At 38.4% G+C, this 21,175-nt stretch overlaps 1 protein-coding gene across 5 annotated transcripts in view; it reads left to right on the forward strand.

Annotated features, from left to right (window-relative positions):
• The window catches only part of dlgap4b (discs, large (Drosophila) homolog-associated protein 4b), a 113,416-nt gene that overhangs the window by 38,079 nt on the left and 54,162 nt on the right, over nt 1-21,175 (forward strand). The window lies entirely within an intron of this gene.

Here is a 21,175-nt window from a genome sequence, read left to right on the forward strand (position 1 = left end):
ATCAATCCTGAGGGCAGTTAGACTGAATGCGGCTGTCAGACAGAAAAGGAGGTTGAAGCTGTGGGAGGCAGAACTTGTACAGGCTGATAAATCTCTGAGGGCTTCTGTTTGCTGAGGCCAAAAACTAATCAGAATAAAAATGTCAGTGTATTTGATGATAAGCAGAATGAATGTAACACGAGTACAGTACGTCTACCAGTGTTTTGTGTTGCTGCATGGATGAACAAGCATGTTTTGTCATGCAGACGTTTGCACGCTGTTGCCTGAGAGCAGAGTACTGATGGAACATGGCCGCAGTACTCAGCATCATGAGTGTCCTCACTCTCACTGGGCTTCCCTGAGGTACGACACTCAACTCATGATTTTCACACTGGATTAATTTCATTCTGAGCGCAGAGCTCATCTGAGATAAGAGATAAGAGCAAACTGTTACTCATGTTGTGCAGCAGAAAAGCACATGGAGGAACTTCCTTATATACAGCACAACCAAAGAGAGGTAAAGAGGCAAGCAAAGGAGGCATTCGCTTCTTTCTTTTTTACTGAGATTATGATGGTTGTTTCATCTCAGAAGAAAGTGAAATAGACAGCAATTGTCAAAATAGGTGTAGCTCTTTTTTTTTTTAAAGAGCACAAATTATGTATACCCTGTTAAATTACCAGTGACTTTGATGGTTACTGCTTGGTATTCATATTCAAAGAGACAAATCAATATCCTTCTCTGAAACTGATGCATCAGTGAATTTTTCTTTGCGTCACTAAGCTGCTTTTATACACACAAAACAGTGATCCATTCATCAAGCCATGCTGAAAGCAAAGGGAAAAGTTTCAAAGCATATACTTTTTGAAAAAAAAGACCAAAAGAAGAAAAATTCACTGATAAATGTTTAAACACACGCTGAACCTTGAAAATAGACTGATTTGATAAATAAACTATATGAGAATCACTTATCAAACAGAAGATTATTTTACAGCCCTGTTGAAATAAGAGTCTCAGTGTTACATCAGTGAGCACAAAGAAAACTCTTAACTGGACATATTGTGTGTGAGTTTCACAGTAACTGACATGTGTGCACAATTTAAAATGATCCATTCACTTTGAAACTCAATAAAAACAGTATCTGCATTCTTTTCATAGTGGGTAAACAGCAAATAAACACAACAAGTCCTCCAACTGAAAAAGGTCATATTGGTTGTATGTTCAGAACCTAAAATACGACTAATTCCATTCTGTATGGTGACCCGTCTACATGCTGCATGATGAAAATACACGTCAAATAAGCATTTCCACATCGGAGCTGATGTCATTGTCAAGTCTGTCATTTAATGAGCTACAAAGTCTGCATAAGGAGGAATGGCGGGTGGTTGGGTGGAGCAGGTTAATCCCGCAATTTCAACCGTAGGCCTTTGTAATTTGTGAGATTGAGACCAACACATGTTCCATTAGTAGCACAACAACACTTCACTAAAACACTTTCGTGCAGGGTTTAGGCAGTACCGCTGCTTTGGTGTAGCTAGAAAATAATCACGGTTGGCACTAAAATATATAATTTTTGTAACGTGACCATCACCTTCTGTTACATCATTTTACAGGTTGACATGGTTACGTGTACACAACACATTACGATGATTGTCTTGACGCTGCAACATCACTTGGTTAGGGTTAGAAAAACATTCTTCTTACAGAAGGACCACAGCACCATTTTGCAAGGTTGCCATGTTTACGTTTAAAGAGAACACATTATGGTAAAACTTTGTCATTTCCTGATTGGCTTTAGGGTTTAACAGCACTTGTTTCAGGTTAGACATGTGGAAAAAAAATATGGACGTTCGCAGATGTCATGGCCAATTTTAACGCTCACATGCAGTTGCTCTTACAACCACTAGAGGTCACATATTTTTTTAAAGGGATTAATGTCTGTATCTGCCTGCTTGCACATACAATACATGGGCACGTTTTGGGAAGGAGGACGATCTCCATAAACAACAAGCATTAGCGGAGAGAAACAACATGTCACATCTGATATATTTATCTTGAATGAAAGCTGACTCTACTTACTTAATAAATGCATTCTGTCGCAGTAATTTACATGCCACAGCCATCCTTTATGTACACAGCAGTTGCTTTAAAGTGCCTCCCTGTTTCTTTTGATCTGAACCCAGATGCTCCAAGCAGTACCGTTAACTGCTACATTTACATATCTGCTGATAATGACTATTAAAAACTGATGTATGTCCAGTAAATAATAGAGGAAGATTGGTCTGATTTGCATTGATCATTTTGAACTGACTGTTTATTGTTAAGTGGTGTATAGGCACGTAATGTTCAATCTGAAATTCAAGTGTGTATTGCCAGACAAACAGACATGTTAATAACTTTCCCCTGTGGCGTAGATCAAGTATATATATTATTGCAGCATTGTTTATGTAAAGCATATCAGTATGTAAGACAGAAAGGGCAGAGAGAAAGACGTAGGTGTGGTGATCAATGAGAAGCTAAGCTCATAAGATATTTGTGTTGTTAATGTTCAGCGAGTTTTCTATTCAGTTTGTTGTCTTCCTCCAAAAAATACTGTTACACACGAGTGACCACTGGGAATGTCCGTATCAATGCTGTTTATTGCACATTTAGCTAAGTCTCTTCACAGCTTGAAAGTTATTCAATACTAAATGTCAGGCAGACCTGCTGAGCTCAAAGCTATGATCCCTTCACTCAGCCCTCAATCAATTTTGTCTCCTTTTCAGATAGTCGAAGTGTTGTATTTCTAACAAAGTAGACTTTTCACTCTGTTGTGCGATAATTTCTTCTCTTGTTCAAAACTAGTTGATAACACTATGCAGCAGTTTATGGAGAGAATTATGTGCCTCCCAGCATGATGCAGCAGGCCACAGCCGAGGCTCTCTCTCTCTCATGAGAGCGCTTAATTCTCTTAATTTGCATTGCAGCAACGGATTGGCTTTAATGAACTTGCAGTGAAACTTCTCATGCAAGGAGCTTTTTATTAAAGTGGGATTCTAAAACTACTGTGGTGAGAGGTAAAGAAAAAAAAGTGCAGAGACTATTAAAAGACATTCATTGAACTTCCACAGGGGAAAGGAGACAACATTTCCTTCTTGTACACATACTACCCTGTCACAGTACACTTGTTGAATTCACTGACCATCTCCTATGCAAGTACCAATGGCATGATTATGTCTCCAACCTGCTTTTGAACAACAGTATTGTGTTTAAAAATATCAACATACAACAGCACTGTTTAAGGTTTTGTTGCGTTGTCATTTTGCTCACATCCCACCACCTCTGTTAGTGTGTGTGTGTGTGTGTACTGTGTCCAGTTTGTGTAGGCATTGCATTAACATGGTTTAATCCTGTGTGTGGCTTACTGGATACAAATCCCTTCCAAAGCTTTTAAAGCTGCTGCCTTTTCATTTCTGTCTCTTTCTATGTGTCTCTCTCCCCATCTATCCATCCACCAGTCAGACAGCTTGGGAAACTGCAGTGTTACTTTCCAAATCAATTCTTTGCATCACTTCAACTTTAGCCACATGTGATGCTAATAAACCATAATTTCACACTGTTTCCAGGTTTATTTTACACAGGATTTGGTAAATGTTTTGGCTTTTTTTAATGTTTAAAGTCCCAGTTTCATATAGATTAAACTTAATTCAACAGCAAACACCTATTTGCTGTGTGGGGATATAGCGGGGCAATGAGAGGGCAATCCCTGTCCCTGCATGTGCACAGTATTCCTTGTGCATGTACTATATTTGTGGCAGCTTGTCTGGTTGTGTATGCATGCAAGTGCACATGGGGTGACTGCACTGTATGGATCGAGTGAAAGTTCATCAGCTGAATAAACCAGGTTGTTCAGCTAAAAGGCATCCCAAAAGGAGAGGGATAAGACCAAAGTCAATGTTCCTCTGTTTCATCTGAAAAAGAGAGATTCAGGTTCACCATCGATTTTAGCTCAGTTTGTTTTGGACTGAGATTCTGCAGCTCTAGAGCGACACAGAGGTTCATCCCAGTCGTACATTGGGCTTTTATTGAAGGATGTCCTCGTTATTGAAAGCCATGAAGTTAAAAAGATAAACTCGTAGTCTCTTTTTTTCTTTTTATTGATACTTCTGTATGTTAAAAAAATCTGAAAAAAATCTAATTCGAAAATATACAAATAACTTTCCTAAAATCACAGGCTTATTTCTTTGTTTTATTCATTTATTTGAGTGAAAGAATGTCTGAATGCAAGTGAGGACTTTATCTGGCCTCTGAATTTTAATGGTCACATTGCTTTGGGAGATGTCAAGCCGTCATATCAGTTTGTTATTCTATCTGGTGGCAATGACAGATAAATAACCCATTATCTATGTACCACATTTGAATATGACATGAAATGTGTATTTCATCAAAACTTTCATTTCAATATCTATTAATGATAAAAGAAAAAATTTAGATTTTGGTGCCTATCTCAGCTACTTGTGTGTCTGTGTGAGGCAGTGTTGGCCTAACACACTTACCACATGACATACATACACTCACTAAATGCTTTTTCTATGAGGGGATGAGAACAAAAATAGGATTGCATGTAATAGTGCAGACAGGCCCTTTCGGCTCATGTGTGACTTAACATCAGAGAAAATTAAATTCTCTTCTGTTCATCATTTTCTCATTATTACAAATGTCTCATGTGGTGAGAGAATTTTACTCAAACTAAATGAGTAAATGTGCCTATTATTAACATTTGGGTTCTATTTTAATAACCTCTCTGCCAGCTACAGGTTGACATAAATATCTGCATGATATAACCTAATTAATGGGACACAGATAGATGCTTCAGTTTTTCATGTATGCTCTCATTCTAGATAATATTTGAAGAATGTAGTAATATTTGATTACACATAGTATGATCACTTTTCTTTCAGCAGGAAAATGGTTTGTTTCTCACATATATCATTCCAGATGTTTTTGAAGTGTTTGTCGCATTCACTGTTGCAGACATATGATTGAGTAAAGCTCTTGGGAATCATGGTCATACTGCCAATCACCAGTTCTAATTTTTTTTTTAAATGTGTGACTTTTCAGCACAGATTAAACATGCATGAAATCTACATTTTGTACTAAATGTAATCATCACTCATCAGTGATTTTGTGCTTTTACATCGCCCATCTCCTACAAGTTACATAAGCACACTGATATTCATCAAATTTAACATGGATATAGCTGCAAGGGCCTTTATGAAGTTTTCTTGTGAAGGTAATTTTTTTCTCTCCTTAAATTTATCAATAAGGGCTTTATTATATGCTACACTCCGGGGCCTTTTATGAATAATCCCACAACATTGCTGTTTCACCTGTTATTTTTATCACTACCGAGCAATGTGGTCAGTGTTTTCCAGAGAAATGTAAGATGACACTTTGTGTCATCTTTTTTTTTAGTTTTCACACTGTGTGTAATCTAATGTCATTAAACCACCTTGTTGTTTACATTTGGGGCACTGCTGAGGTAATCTTCCAGGTAAAGAGCCCCCCCACCCCCCTCTTTAACACATACATGTGCTGCTGCAGTTGCCCTGATTTTCCCTCCATCTAACACTCAAGCATGCATAATTCAGCAGGGAGCTGAGTTTTTGTGGTAATTCTAGGAAGTTGTAGAGGAAAAGCTCTACAACTTAAGATCTGTGAGCCGCTGACAGCAGGAGCCACAACCTGTCATTTCACTGCTTTAACCACGTGAATCTCCTCCCATGACATCTCACTGCTGCATCTCAGTACCTGTCCCTTTTTATTCTGAGCTCTCTAGTTCCCATTCCTTCCTCCTTCCTCAGTGTGATAAATATCTAACCTTCCTTTTCCTCTCATTAGATTTGGTGACTGCTCTGTGTTTCTCTGTCCAATCTGTGAGCCCATCTGGTCGTCTGTCCTGAGCCTCGTGTCTCTCTTCAGTATCTGTGCTCTCTGAATCCATTTGACAAGATTAATAGAGTGAACCTCAGACAGATATAAGCTGCTCATTTTGATAGGGATTATTGGGATGAGATAAATTCAGTGCTGTTATGAGTAGATGAATGGGCATTTTCTTATTTCCTTAAACATTTATACCTCATTTAAGAAATTACAATGATTCACTTTAAATGATGACAATATTTCATGTAAATTATCCCAAGATAAAAAATGTTAGATCACTCTCATATAAAATAACAACGTTCTTTAAACCTGATGGTTAACATGTGACACCTTTTGCTGCATCGTATTATGTCATAAACATGATGAAATCACCCAGCAGGCAGTGTAGTAGGCATCCCAGTGTAAAAGCTGATGTGGTTGGTATAACATCGGCCATGACTGTGTTGCATCATCCCCTTTTTTAATCAACAGTGTGAATATTTGGGAGCGAAAGAGTCCAGTTACTGTGTTCCAGAAAACAAAATATTTCCTTCATTCTTGCTCTGTTAAGGACTATTTCAGCTTCTCAACTGTTCCAGTCAGATTAAGGAAGTGGTGTTGGTTCCTCAATTGTGGTATTTTTTCAGGTAACAGATCTGCTAGGTAGTCAAAGCCACGCCGTTGTATTTCCAAACAATGATACAAAATTTTTAATTGATATACAAATCATATAAAACGTTTTTTACTTCCCTCAAGTTCATCTCAAATTACCTGAATTACCTATAAAAATTATTATTTGAAAGACAATCAATCAGGTGTTCTTATAATTCATGAATTCATTTTTAATGCTATTTCCCCCCCTATAATACCTCTAGCTCTTGGCACTGTGGTTTCCAGGACCAAGATTTTAACACTCACCTCAAGCCCCAGCCTTATTCACTGAGGACTGAGATATTAGAGTGACTGCCCTCCCTTTACCAATGTAGTAATTGTTGTTGCTATAATTAACAACAACAATACATCCTGCATGGTTGCACAATTCACTTAATAAGAAGTCAGCCACTTTTAATAGCCAAGGATCTATTTTTCTTTTCTTCTATTTAACTTTGACTTTGTAGTTATAACTGAAATTACAGCAACATTTTCAGTCAGACAGTAGTACAATTTTAAACAGAACTGAATAGGTAGCCTAGCTTTAAATATGGGATGCTTGACTGAGCTGAGACAGATTTGCTCATTAACAGCGAGTCAATTTGAATTGCTCTAATTTTGACCAAAAACTGATTTGTTTGGTTTATTTGTGAAAAGTATGTGGTCCTTTCTTTCCATTCTCTTATCAGTCTTCTCCTCATCTTTGGTTTGTCACGTGACCCTTGGTGGTACTCCCATCTACTTGCCTGGCTTTATTATACATGATCTTTTGATGCACACACTCTCTCCACCAACATAGCAATCTGACATTCAAAGCCAGCACAACCACATCTCATTAATGACTTAACACACACTTCAGCTGTGACCCAAGTAAACTGCACATAAAAGCATTATATTGATTGCTAACATTTAATTTATTTTCATGTGTAGTAGGCCAATTATAGCTTTGATCCCTCCAGAAACGTTTTGTTGTCATTTTCTCCACACATCTCTCAGCCTCTCCTGGCCATCTGCTTTTGTTTCCTTTTTACAGCAATCCATTTTTTTATTTGCTAATGAACAAGGCAGAGCTTAATTAAAACTGTGAGTGCACAACATGAAAAAAGATCAATTTCCTTCGAATGATAGAGCTAATGTCAAAATGTCTGTACAGATTTTCATTGATCGAGGTGGAAATGGAAATCCTCGGTGTTTAAGCAAGACGTATTATGCCCTTTTTTTTCACAAGTTCACATTATTCCATGAGGTCTCAGTAAAATGTTTCTGTCATGAGAGTATCCATAAGCTTCAATTACCAGCGTGAATTTACATCCTTATTCACAATAACTTGTTTGGGGCATGGAGTGACCCACTCACTCACCTGTCTTCTGCAAGGTCTGTCTCTTTTCTAAGATCAGTAATACTCAATAACCACTGAAGTACACTATCACTGTATGACAGAGTAGATCGTCCACAAACAGTTGGCACTGACCCTTCCTTTGGTCACAATCAAATTTTAAAATTTTAAGTCTGCCATTAAGCTGCCCCACATTTCTAGAACACTGCATCGCAGAATGTAACAGTCAGCCAGCAGGTTTGTACTTAAGTCAAAACTAACATTCTGTCACATATGACTCCATAAACCATGGTCCCAAATGTCAGCCCATTCCTCATTATTTTCTTTAGGTTTTTAGGTCTATATGAGCAAATTTATTCTGAAATTGACAGGTTTGTTTTATAAATTACATATCCACTGATGGTGTATTCAGTAACAAATAGCAATTAGCAATTTCCAACATTCAGCTTGACAAAAGTTCTTCTGTTAGAAGTCAGGTTTTCTTGTCAGGATATAAAACTTCAAACTCATAGTGCATTATTAACTAACGTCTCTTATAAGAGGTGCATGATGGTTGGCTCACTGCAAGAAAGTTTCTGGCTTGAATCCTTGCTGGGGTTATCACATTCAACCTATACATATTTGGGTACCTACTTGGGCTTCCCTCCACCATCCACAGACTTGCATGCTTGGATAATCTGTGATTCTCCGCAGACCCAAGGACTGAGTGTTAGTGTGAAGAATACTACTAGCAACTCTTGATATTATTGCTCAGTCCAAAAAAAAATGTGGTAAGGAATGCAAACTTCTTTTTTCTAAATTCAGATGGTTGTATTGAACAGGTGGCTTGGACACTTGGTTGGTGGTGGTGAGTAATACACTTCTTTAAATTCCAGAGGTTCATTAACTTGAACGTTGTGACTGCTGTTCGGCTGGTATAGAGCAATAATGATGAAAGAACTATCGTGGCGTTGATGTCATGAAGGCTTTTCCTAGTTTTTCCAGTTCATCAATATATTATTTGTCCGATGTCCACTTGCATGAACGCATCATATAGAACTATTAAAATAGCAGCATATGACCTGGATGACAAGAAAGACATGAACTGATAACATAATATTCAACAACACATGGATCGATAAACTTTGTTTCTTAATACTGAGATGTTGTAGAACTGGAGGCTTAGTGTGGTCTGACAGAGCTTTGCAGCTCTACTGAAAAACAGCTCCCTGAAAAACCCTATAGTAGGCTGCTCACCTCCATGGCCCTTTGAGGGAGGTAGCTCTCAAAAGGCTCCTTTTTAATGAGGCAATAGGGACCCAAATGGCTGCAAGCAGGGCTTTGTTATGTGTAGTTAGTTGGTGAAAAGGTGGAAATGTTATTATTTTTCTGGTCCTAGAGGATAAAATATAGCAACTTAGGCAACAGTTATCACTATTAAGAGGCGGACTCCAGGTTTTTAGAAGGCGCAGTGCTCATTAGGAGGTTCAGGAAAATGTGAGATGAAAGTATGGCTGTTTAAAGTCAGTAAGATGACAGCAGCCTGACGGATAGACACGGCTTGTTAAAACTGCTACTGAAAGGCTGACCATTTGTATTCGCAATTTGTGTCCTCCCTTAACAGTAATGAATGAATATGCGAATAAGTGAAGTTCTAAATCAACCAGTAGAGCTGCCAGCAGAAGATGTGGTCACACTGAGAAGTCCCTTGCCATTGCCATTGGTTAATGTGTCAGACTCCATCTTCCCTCATTATTGTAGCTGTGGGAGACTTTCATCTTGGCATATTTATTGCTCCTACGGTGCTCTGATATACCCTAATCACAGCAATGGTATTTATTTTATCTTGTTTTCTGTTGTTTTATTTATCTATTTATGTTCTGTGTCATTTAATGTCCCCTCATTAGCCACATTTATACTATTTGGCCCCTGCAGCCGTGACTTATCCACAAACCAGCATGTGCTTGTTGCCTGGGGCTTAAAAATCTGAGCTAAAAACCTCTCTGCATTTGAATTATGCAGCCACTGTTCCTGGAGTCATGCCCTAAAACGCACTCACAGTATAATGCGTCATTGTGAACATTACCCAACATGTTTTGAAACAGTACCAGACTGTATGCAGTCTACACGCTGCAGCGATAAATAAATGGTAAGTGGACTGTATAGTGCTTTATAGTCTAGCTAACCACTGTCTTTTACAAATAAGTTGTGAAAGACACAGCAAAGACGTTATTCACATGACTGACTGAATGATCAGCTGTTACTGCCAAAGGAGAAGAGACTTGGTCAATAGTTCCTGACATGAAAGAGTACTTAAAACATGCCCAACAGGGAAAAAAATGTTTTCCTGTGTATTTATGGTACTTTTGAGGCATATGCAAATGGTTTTAGTTCCTAAAGCCACAGAGGACAATTTAAAAAATGTTGATAAACTTTTTACTTCAAAATGTAATTGAAAAAAACAGACACATTATTATTCAGAGTTACTACTGGCAGGATGTGGGCACTACTGAGTGTTACTCTTCTCCTGGAACATTTAAATGTGCGGTGTACACAACTGAAATATCACAGGTTGTTTCTGGGACTGCATCAAACCCATCGAAGACAGGTCAAACAGAAAGCTTAGAAGGAAGGTTTTGTGGCTGTTTAGCAACCTACACTTTATGCCATGTGTATTATAACCTACTGTAATATTTCAAAATTTCAATTATCATAACACATCTAACACAAAGTATAATTGCCCTCTTGCCCATAGCTATATGTACTGCTGACTACAGGCATGCATATTTTTCTCTGAACACACTTCTTACTATTCCTCATGTATTCCCACTTGTAAGCAAGTGTATCTCTTTGGCAACACACACACACATATACGAGTGTGTGTTTATGAGGGTTTTTTTTCATTCACAAAGAGGCCTCTGGTCTAAGAATTATAGCTACTATAACTACAAAAATCTTTTTTAAGACGTCATGCACTTTTAATCCCCTAGATGGAATAAAGGATTTAGCTTAAGCCCCCACAGCTGCCATGCAATGCTAACTTTAGCTTTATCAACATGTCACTTCTGCAGAGCTTTTTAAATAAAGAAGCTTATCAAACAGTACACAGCTAATACATTACATGACTTTGCACCAGATTGAACTGCATTAACACTGGATATCAGGAAGCTCTTCTGCAAATATAATCAACAAGTACATTTCCAAAAAAGACGTGTGACTTTTCACTTTATGACAAATGAGGTTGTTTTTGCAATAAAGTTAATGCACTTAAATGGTAAATAGGGCCTGGGAGGGTTGAGAGGAGATAGGATTAAGGCCACGTCATCTGGGTGCAGCTAAAGCTTTGGCATTATCAACACGTCACTTCAGGATGTCAACATGTCGAGCCATGTGAGGAGCTTTGTTAAAACATTCCTGTCCACATCATCCTGCAGAGAACTTCTCTCTTCCTCACTGTGCCATTTTGTCACACAGACATGCTACATATAAAGATGTTGGTTGATGTACCAAACTAATGTCACTTTGATGGCTTTGTGGTCTCAAGTACTTAACCTGCTTCTGTTTACCACTTTCCTTTTTAAGTTCACTACAATCATGTCATTGTCACTTTGTTTCTCTTACTATCTATTTTTCTCTCTTTTTTTCACCTATGATTTTTCCCTTATGTAACTTTGTCCTCCATGTGGGATCACAGCAGGGCGTATATGAATGTTTCCGGAACTGCGTCGCATTACTGTGTCTGGCTTTTTGGTTTAATACCACCTGCTGTCTACTCCAAATTGGGGATAGATGGTTAGATGAATGGAAATGGCAATAGCGTGGTGAATGATGGAGAGCACGGTAGATGAAGTGTGTGCGTGTGAGCGAAAGTGAGTGTGAGTTTTCTTCTTTTTATTTTGTTTTCTGTTTTCTCTCAGAGGTACAGTTGACCATGGCACTGGAGTGGAGAAGCACATCTGGTGTTTAGATCCATGTGTGTGTGTTTGTGGATTGTATGCAAGTTGAGCTTCCCATCTGGCCAGGCAGAAAAACAGGGCTGAAGCCTGGAGCAGGCAGCATAAGGGATGCTGTTGCTCACATCTGCTAAGATGCCCACATCTGTTAAATACCAAGGGAAGGAAATAACACAAATGCAAGTAGCAAAACTAGCTAACTGGCTGAATAAATTTTCAAAGAATGCATCACAAATATGACACATTCCAGAAGTGCATTTTTTAAAAGTGAAGCTTCTCACTGCAGATTTTGCATTTTGTCACATGGAAGTTATAACATGTTTACACAATCAACTTGTGTAGCTGAAAGTGCCATGTTGACCTAAGGCAGGTGTCCAACTCTGAGGAAAAGAACAGCAGAAATAGCATTCACAAACAAAAACACACACACTCTGATTCTCATCTTCTGTCTGTCATCCAATTTAGTCTTTTAATAGTTGTTCAAAATGTTGCTTTGAGTATATTAGACATGTATAGACTGTCTGAAGTGTTAGTCTATGTTGAGGAATGTCCATAACTGTCTTTATCACTGTAGTCTGGAAATGTATGTGTGCAGTAATGCACTTCTCAAATGCATGATGTCATTCAAAAGGCTTAAAGTAATAGAGGATATAAAGATGATAGACTTAGATCTATATCAATGATACAACTGTCTTTTCTGGTTAATCTGATTCTGTTTAATTAATGACACAGCTGAGTATTTTCCACTCACTACAGTGTCAGTTAAGTCATGGCCTAATCACTCTAAGCAGTTATGGTGGGCTTATTGAGCTGTGAATGAATCCTGAGTTGCCATGTTTGCATTTCTCCTTCAGATTTGTTGTATATTAACTGTTTTATATATAAAGTTTGCATAGACCTATTCTGCATGCAATTGATATTTTATATATCTATAAAAATCAAAAAGTTTTGGTTTTTTTTAATTTTTCAACTCCAGATCAGCTGGTTCACATTTGGCAACATGCCACCTACATATGCAGTGTTGTAATGCTTGCCACCAACCAAATGCCTCTCAATTCTGGAGGCATGCAGTATCTGTAGTTGTGTTTTTGCTGCACTGAAGTGATTTGGCTGCATGTTGAAGTGATGTGCCTCAATTTTCAAACCTCTGGAACATTGTTTTCAGACTTCTTATAGCAAGAGTATACTCAGGATTTACACATCGCTCATGGAGAATACCATTTTCTCGCAATGAATGGAGTCTTTGAAAAAACAAATACAGCAGGATTTATACATCAGCCTACACTGCTACTTAACCAAGGTCAGTTTGTTGCCAAATTAAATGTGTTTGAGCGGTTATGTGGATGATTATTATGATGATTACTATGACGTGGTAAGATTAGAACTGATATTATAACTGCAGTCTCATCTGACTAAATCACTATTCAGGTGTTTTAAAGGCAACGTCTGTACAGTGAATTCTATCTATACTTACATGTACAGTGATCTCCAACAGAGAAAGATAGAGCAGTCGATGTGCAGCTTCACATATTCTTCTGTCAATAATTCAATTTCCCTGTTGTGTATGCATATTGGGACAAGGACAGTGGTCCAACTAAATGGCCAGGTCAAGCTGTAACGATAGCTTGACTTAACTGTACTGAAAACTAACCACCAGCTATGTTTTCTTCACTAAGCTCAAGCACTACCATGTAATCTAAACGTGCTTAATACCTGCAGGTGTGACTAAACTTTGCCAGTATTACAATGTTTAGTTTGGTCAGAGCTCAGATCTTCCATTGTTGCTTCCCAAGATTTTTTGTATTTGTAGCTCCACAACTTTCCTTTTATCTGTTAGTAACTGAGTGTGTTTATCTCATGTGTGAATTACCTCCTAGTGTTTTCTGTAACATTGAGATGGAAATCTGATGAGGTTGAACCTAGTAAGATGTACGTATCACTGGTAACACAGCACAAGTGTGAACTGCTGCTGTGCTCGACTGTAACAGTTCACACTTGTGTTGACAGTATTGGTTAATTTGACAAATAATCAGCTGCTTAGAGAAAGCCAACAAATTGCGATATTTGAAAAATGATTGTTGTTCAAACTTTCCTCAGTCATAGATTTGTTTGCAGTAATTAGTTGTCGCACAGAGTCATTTTTTACACTTTTAAACTGAATGACAGAGACATATTTGAACAGAAGCGTTGACTCTGTCTGACCAGATGTTTATATTTCAACTGCTGCCATTCACTGCCATTCTGTTGATAACTATGCTCCATGTTTGTTAGCTTGAGTGTTAGGATGTTTGTTAGCATTCTCACAGCAAAATTATTTAAACCTTTACTCTGGAAGGACTTACAGTTTTGACTTGTGTTCACGTCAACTTCTCTCCTTACAAATAGCAGTGATAATGTAGAGAGGGTGTCCTTAGATGAGATAAACAACATCTTACCCTCGAGTTAATAACAACTACGATGTTACTGTAGTGCAATTGTACCCTCACAGGGAAATTTGACATGCTTAAACTTGTAGAAAAAGGATATTTTACACTGCCTGCATCCACTTCTGCTATAATTAACACAACTACAATATAGTTGGCTCACAGATATGAATTGATACTGCAACGTGACACATTGTTGTCAAAAAAACGTGACTTTAAAGGGGGTATATGCTTTTATATATGAGTATATGCCTTTGCCTATAGCAGTGTTTCTCAATTACAGTCCTCATGACCCACTACCCTGCATGTTTTCGATGTTTCCTACCTCCACCACACCTGATTCAAATGATCAGCTCGTCATCAAGCTCTGCAGTGGCCTGATAAGGAGCCATTCATTTGAATCAGGTGTGGTGGAGGAGGGAAACATTGAAAACATGCAGGGCAGTGGGTCATGAGGACCGGAATTGAGAAACACTGGCCTATAGGGACTATTTTGTAAAGAAGCTTTTAGTTAGACATGTTTCTGAATAAAAGTTAAAAAAGTTAAAGTATTAGAAAAGCCTTTGTTGAAAAACTGGGACAGTGTCTTCATAGCTAGACATGTTTTTGTTTTGCAGGCGGTATAGTTGCCTATTTAAGTACTGCTTGTAAGGCCTTGGACTGTATAGATTTGCTATCGCATGGTCCTGTCACAAGTGTCATTGTCATCTGTGCACAATACTGAGGAGGAATAAGAACTGGCAAATGTTGTAAAATGGATGTAATTGGTGTAGATTTGTACAGCAAATCTCAGTTTTCACACAGCTTTATATTCACTGATCGCAAACTTCACCAAAGCCAAAATATAACAATGTTGGTAAGGAGATGACTCCCTCACACGAACTCAGTCCTTTTTTCAGTCCTCTGTCAAAGTTTATTTTAGGATGACAGCTCCCTCAGACTTTCTTACCTCCACCAAGACAGATGTGTTTTCATTACTGCTTGTTTTTCTGTTCCCTTGGTAGCAGGAATAAGCCAAAATCACACTGACAAAGGACGAACCTGATTAATGATGGTGTCTATGCCGCAAGCAATGGCTCAAACTTGACGATATTCTATGATTTATAGCAATATTAATCTGCAAACCAAGCCTCACATCTCCAGGTTATAACCTATATTTATGCTTTTTCAAAGTGTTAGTCCTCACAGTCGATCCAAATTGCTGACAAGACTGCCAAGCTGGAAGTGACGTTATATCTCAGTAATGTTTTTATTTGTTAAAAGAAAAATGCTACATGAAATCAGGAAACTTTGACTACCGGAGGTGATGAAGTAGTCATAATATGTCTAATAATTGTTGATGTTGAAATCCAAAGTGACAAAGCTTGACAGGAAGTAGGATCATATCTTAGGAACTGCTTCTAACAACAAACTTCATCTGCACTCGAGTTTTCAGTTGCTGTTATCTCTGTATTTCATTCAGAGACAGCTATTAATGATGACTTTGGACCTTACCAGCGTGGGTGCTAAGATGAGACAGTTTCTTTCCTCTACAGTCACCCCACCCCCACCGGAGACACACTGTGTACTTGGCACAGGAAGTGGTGCTATCACATTCTGTGTCACAGCCACGCAGTTATATTAAATGTGAGAGGAGGACCAGCAGTCTGGGAAATATGAGTCAGGTTTTGGTTTTGAAAACTCTGCAAAAGTCATCACATCATGATTGAGCAGGAGCCTTAGAGATCGGTCCTCTTTATTTTTCAACCAAGATAAAAATAGAAAGAAAGAAAGATTTCAGAATAAATTCTTCTTGGGGGTTGCTTCTCGCAGTTATCATAAATAGTTCCCAGCACTCAGATCCTCTTTTCTTGAAATTAAGCTCATCATCCCACTATATGTATTACTATTTCGGAGGATTTATTCATCCTTGCTTTTTTTATGAAAAAACTAATGTTTTTACTTAAACAAACAGCAAAGCCAAGTCAGGCTGACAATTCAACAAGACTAAGCATATGACAGTGAACTAGTATATGTTAAATGAACCTACCTTAGCCCAGTGCAATTAACCTACATTTTTCTCACTTACTGTTTTCTATTGATAGATAAGTCAAAATGGCCTATTGCCGAAAGCGCCAAAATTTGTGATATTGCCATATTTGAAAGGCCACCTGCAGGTAATGCTAAGCTACCACCAAAACAGCAATGATTATTTCTATTCTTTATTCATGATTCAGTGTGCATGTTGGACCAATGAATCTCGAATGAATGCTCAATCAAAACATAGTATTAGGCTTTGAATTCAGACATCAGGGGTTAAAAATTGCTTGTTTGGACTTTGGATGTATCGTGCTGGCCAAAGAGCTCTCCCTCCTGGTCCGTCACCGGTGGCATGCAGCGGAGCAGGACAGACACTGGCCTTGAAGTCAGCGGTCTCCCGACACGAGGCCTGTAACTCTATGTTCCTCTTGTTTTCTACAGTGGAGCTTTGCCTACACGCAGGGCGAGACAACTTATGTTGAAAGACACACACAGTTAAACCACCCGCTTTGGCTGGACGACCGCACTGCCACCAGCCTGCTCTGAGGGCTCAAGAGACTTGATCTCTGTTTGTGCTTTTGAACCTTTTGAACTAATAAATTCTGATCCACTGTCATTGAACAATATGTTTTTCTCAGAGGTTTGTACCTGTTCACTTGAAAATGTTGTCATATTTCTCTGACGTCTAAATATAGTATCACCAGAGAGGGGCTATCAGTAACAGAAGAGGTGTGTTTTAACTCCTCAGTTGTTCACGTTGAGGGCATTTCTGCTCACTCATGTTGGTTTTTCTACCATCTCGGAAAGCAGCAAGGAGAAGCAAGGTGGGTCAGGGCCAAATGAGATGCAGGTGTTTAGTTTAAGATACTGAAACAGTTGAGGCTTCGGGTTCTTTCTTACACTTAATTTCAAGTATGATCTCTCTTTCTGCATTGAGTATTTTTGTGCACACCGTACTGTTGTGAACAAATTGCAGTGGTGTTGTAAAATGTCACAGTGGTCTTATAGTGTGTTAAAACGTCCCAACAGTTCAGATTGAAGGCATCTGCATGCTCACCAACATTGTTCAAAACTTTTTTTTTAGAGGACAGCACAGCAGGACTGCTAGGCATAGTGAGAGGCAGCAGGTAATGGTAGTATGATACAAAACTTTTAAGGGAAAGACAATTGAAATGGCTGAGACAATATAATGAGTTGTCAAAACTAAGTTGGGCTGGTTTGTGTCAATTCAACAGTTTAAAAAAATGAAAGTGGATCTTTTGTTTTTCTTTCTGAAAAGTGACATAATGTCAAATAATAAAACCACAGGGAATTATTTATCAGACAATGGTTCTGATTTAAAAAATGTTTATATTTCAAAAAACAAATTTAGGGGTTCAGATAGACAATTCTGAAATTTTGCATATCTGTCATTTCTCTAATGGACACATTTATGTGTGATTGAGGAAATCTCCAATTTCTGCTCACGGTGGTCATCTGTGCTGCCTTACATGAGCCAAAAGTTTAGATGGTGTGAAGTGAGTGAATGAGTTTTTATTAAGAAACAGGACCAAGGGGGGCCCCCTTGGCGGTCAAGTATCTTACCAAGTTTGCGCCCCCATTTTATAACATAATCAGGCACCCATGACTGAGTCCAGTGTACTTTGACAAATGTGACAAAGCATATTATATGATTCAAATAACCATTAATAACCACTATCTGACACAGTGTGTGCCTTGTGTGGAAGCATCTGTATTCATGTTGGTTCTCCATGTTTTCTCTTTAATTTGCCACCTATCTGTACTGTATGTCACCATCAGTTTACAATATGTTTGAACATAAAAGCTGTCGCCGTTGAAATTATGCATGTAGAACTGGATATAGTATGTGAGTCATTACTGTCCTGTGGTATGATTATTAACTGTCTCCTGTTTCCTTTGAATCCAGAGGTGACTGCGTACAAGTAGATGGTATGCAAGCTCTAAGTGCTCACTTCTGAAAAAAAAATGTTTATAAGTGACATATTAAAGTAAAAAAGAAAAAAAACTTCTAAATGCTGTTTTAGCCATGTGTTACTCTTGAGCAACAATGCAAATACATGCAGATACTCTAGTAGCGTTCCTCCTCCACAGCATCCAAAGTATTATTGCTGCAGATATTTGAATTTCGCAAACTGTGCAATAGATTCAGGATGCTGTTTGAACTTCGAAACATTGACATTTCCTGTAAACTGATCAAGATTCATATGACTTTGATTCCCCAAAGCGTATTAAATGCAGAGCAGAAATAGAATATCAAACTCTAGGATTATGTAAGAATGACCTTAAGTTTTATCTGCTTGACAGAGAAAAATTACACACATATTGTAAATTACAACCCCATCTTAAAATACAGCAGAAATGAGGTGGGTGTTTATAATACAGTCAGTGTTAGCACAGTGGACTTGAAGCCTCCCTCTTCCTCATAAAGCTGCTGTGGCAAAGATGTAAGCTTCCAAATGAGCTTGGGATTGGTTTGAGTGAGTCAAGCTCATGTTATAATGTCAAAGTGGTTAAGCCTCCGGGCATCTTTAAAGAGCTTTCAGCTGCCACGCGGCAAATAGGGAGGAGGAGGACAGGATAGAAAGGAGTAGTGAATGACAGAGAGAGTGAAGAGATGTTTTTTCAGCACAAGATGGAGAGGGCGGAGGAAAGTGATCTCATTAGGTTAAAGTGACACACAGTGACAATTAAAAATGTGCAAGTGGTAAAGACAGAGAAAAAGAGGAAGTCAGTGATCTCACACCAGCAAACACACAGCTTGGAGTCAGAGATGACTCAGCTTTAGTTTCATGGATTTGTCAGTGCCTCAGCACCGCTGAAGCCTCTGGCTGTGACATGCTAATGTTTGCCCTCTTCAAAGGAATTTCCATTGCTTCTGTGAGTTACATTAAAGAGGACTAACAGAGGCTGTGTCGTTATGAGTGATGTATGGAATTCTACTTAGCATTCTTAATGTGATGTACTAAATCTTGTAGGATGGAAAGAAAGCAGTCTTGTTGAGTCAGAGGCACTTTCTGTTCAGTAGAAGTGTACTTCAAGCAAAAATCAGACAAGAAGCTTCAGTCAAATTAGTCATTACTTAAGATAAAGGAGAAACGGGTTACATATCAAGACACCCTTCAAGCTTCAGTTTTGTCAGTATTAGCTGTGGTATTTTTTATGTGAATTATCTAGTATTACATGTTTGCCCCCCCTCTCCCACTTCTGTAATGAATCCACTGTCCTTGACTGGACGGCTCTGTCTTTGGCAAGGTTGACTGTAAAATGTACCTCTGTTAACTTTTTTTTCCCCTGCCAAAGTGGTGTTCATTATGTAGAGCACTGCTCATATCGTTTACTCCTACAACGCTGATTGCTTTCTCCACCTATGCTAATTACACATCTCTCACCTTTGTATCCTCAGCATTATTCAACTCAGATTAGATGTGCATGTAAAGCAGTTATCAGCCACCAAGGTCAGAGAGATACGCCATCTCATCCTCAGCTTTTTTTCTTCTTAAATCAGTTAAATCATTCCTAACCTCAGCTGCAGAACACTTGCAGTGACACATCTGACAGTCAGTGAATCACCTACTGACATCCCGCAGATGACTTACTGACTCCAAAAATGGCCTCAGGGAAATGAGGATTCAGGCCAGCTCTTTCATCAGCGAATCTCTGCTTCTGATTGTAAAGGACAGCACACAGGTCATGATGGTTCCTCTGAAAAGGTGACACTGATTCAGGACATGTGCCTTTGTGGTCGTTGTTGCGTTTGTTTAATCGCAGGAAGAGGAACTATTTCTTCATCTGAAAAAAGAAAAGTTAATGGAGTTGAATTTTGTTTGGGCCCAAAGATCTGGCATCAACTTCCACGTTCAAATGTATGACTTTGTATTCTTAATTGTCAAGGCTATCAACATGCGTTATGGTTTAAACTTAGTTTTTAAAGATTAATGTGGGTGTGAACCTTGCCAAAGTAAAAATTATTTAAACCAGTACAAAAAATGCTCTCCTGTTCCTTCATCAAAGAGACAGGTTATCATTCTGCAAAGGCTTTATATCATTTTCCCTGGTCTTCATAGTCATCTTACATGACATCAAAGAATAACAACCAATTTAATAGTTTATTCAACTCAGTGTGGTGTTCTACATATGTCTCCGTTTCTGTGTATGTTGCACAATCCTTTTGAAATTATTCATCCATATGAAACGGCAAATATAAATCCTGTATCATCACACAAAATTTCAGTAGAATTAATCCTTGTTTACCTCATCTGTCAAGCACCGTCCACACATTGGCTTTGCATTTTTCCAAAATTCCCACCCCTTGTGAGAATATCATTACTTGCCTTTTAATAACCCCAAACTGAATTAGGAATGGCATGAACATGATAATGTATGAAAACATGATGTATATTAGCTCATTCTCACTCTTTGGTGTTGTGATTTGTCTCAATTTACAATTCAGTCCAATATGTACAGACTTGTCTTAGCTGTACAAAGAGGCTTTAGCAGAACAGAATGAGGACTTCGTGTGAGTTGCTCCACTTTTGTGTTTGGATGCTGTGCGGTTTCATACTGCCTCTGTGTGCATGGGGCTTTAACTGTAGCTGTAGTTGCTGAAGTGATGCCAGAACATCCACACTCTTCAGTCTGTGAGTTGCCAATAGTAGTTATAGATTATGAATTGTGACATTCAAAAGATAAATGGCCTCTGACTTGAGTGAATATGAATCCTTTATTAATGGGTTAACAAGAGAAATGGTTCAATTCCTTCGAGTGCGCTTTCAGTAAAGACAAGGAAGACTGTGTGCTGGGCAGAACTGCTTTTCAGCAATAATCGACTGTCAGTCACTTGAAATGCTTTCATATTCGGAACAATGAAACTGTTTAAACTTATTGACTATGAACGTGATATTTATTTAACAAAAGG

Source organism: Leuresthes tenuis, unplaced genomic scaffold (assembly GCF_036924035.1).
Source record: "Leuresthes tenuis unplaced genomic scaffold, fLeuTen1.0.hap1 SCAF_3, whole genome shotgun sequence".
NCBI classification, from domain to species: domain Eukaryota; kingdom Metazoa; phylum Chordata; class Actinopteri; order Atheriniformes; family Atherinopsidae; genus Leuresthes; species Leuresthes tenuis.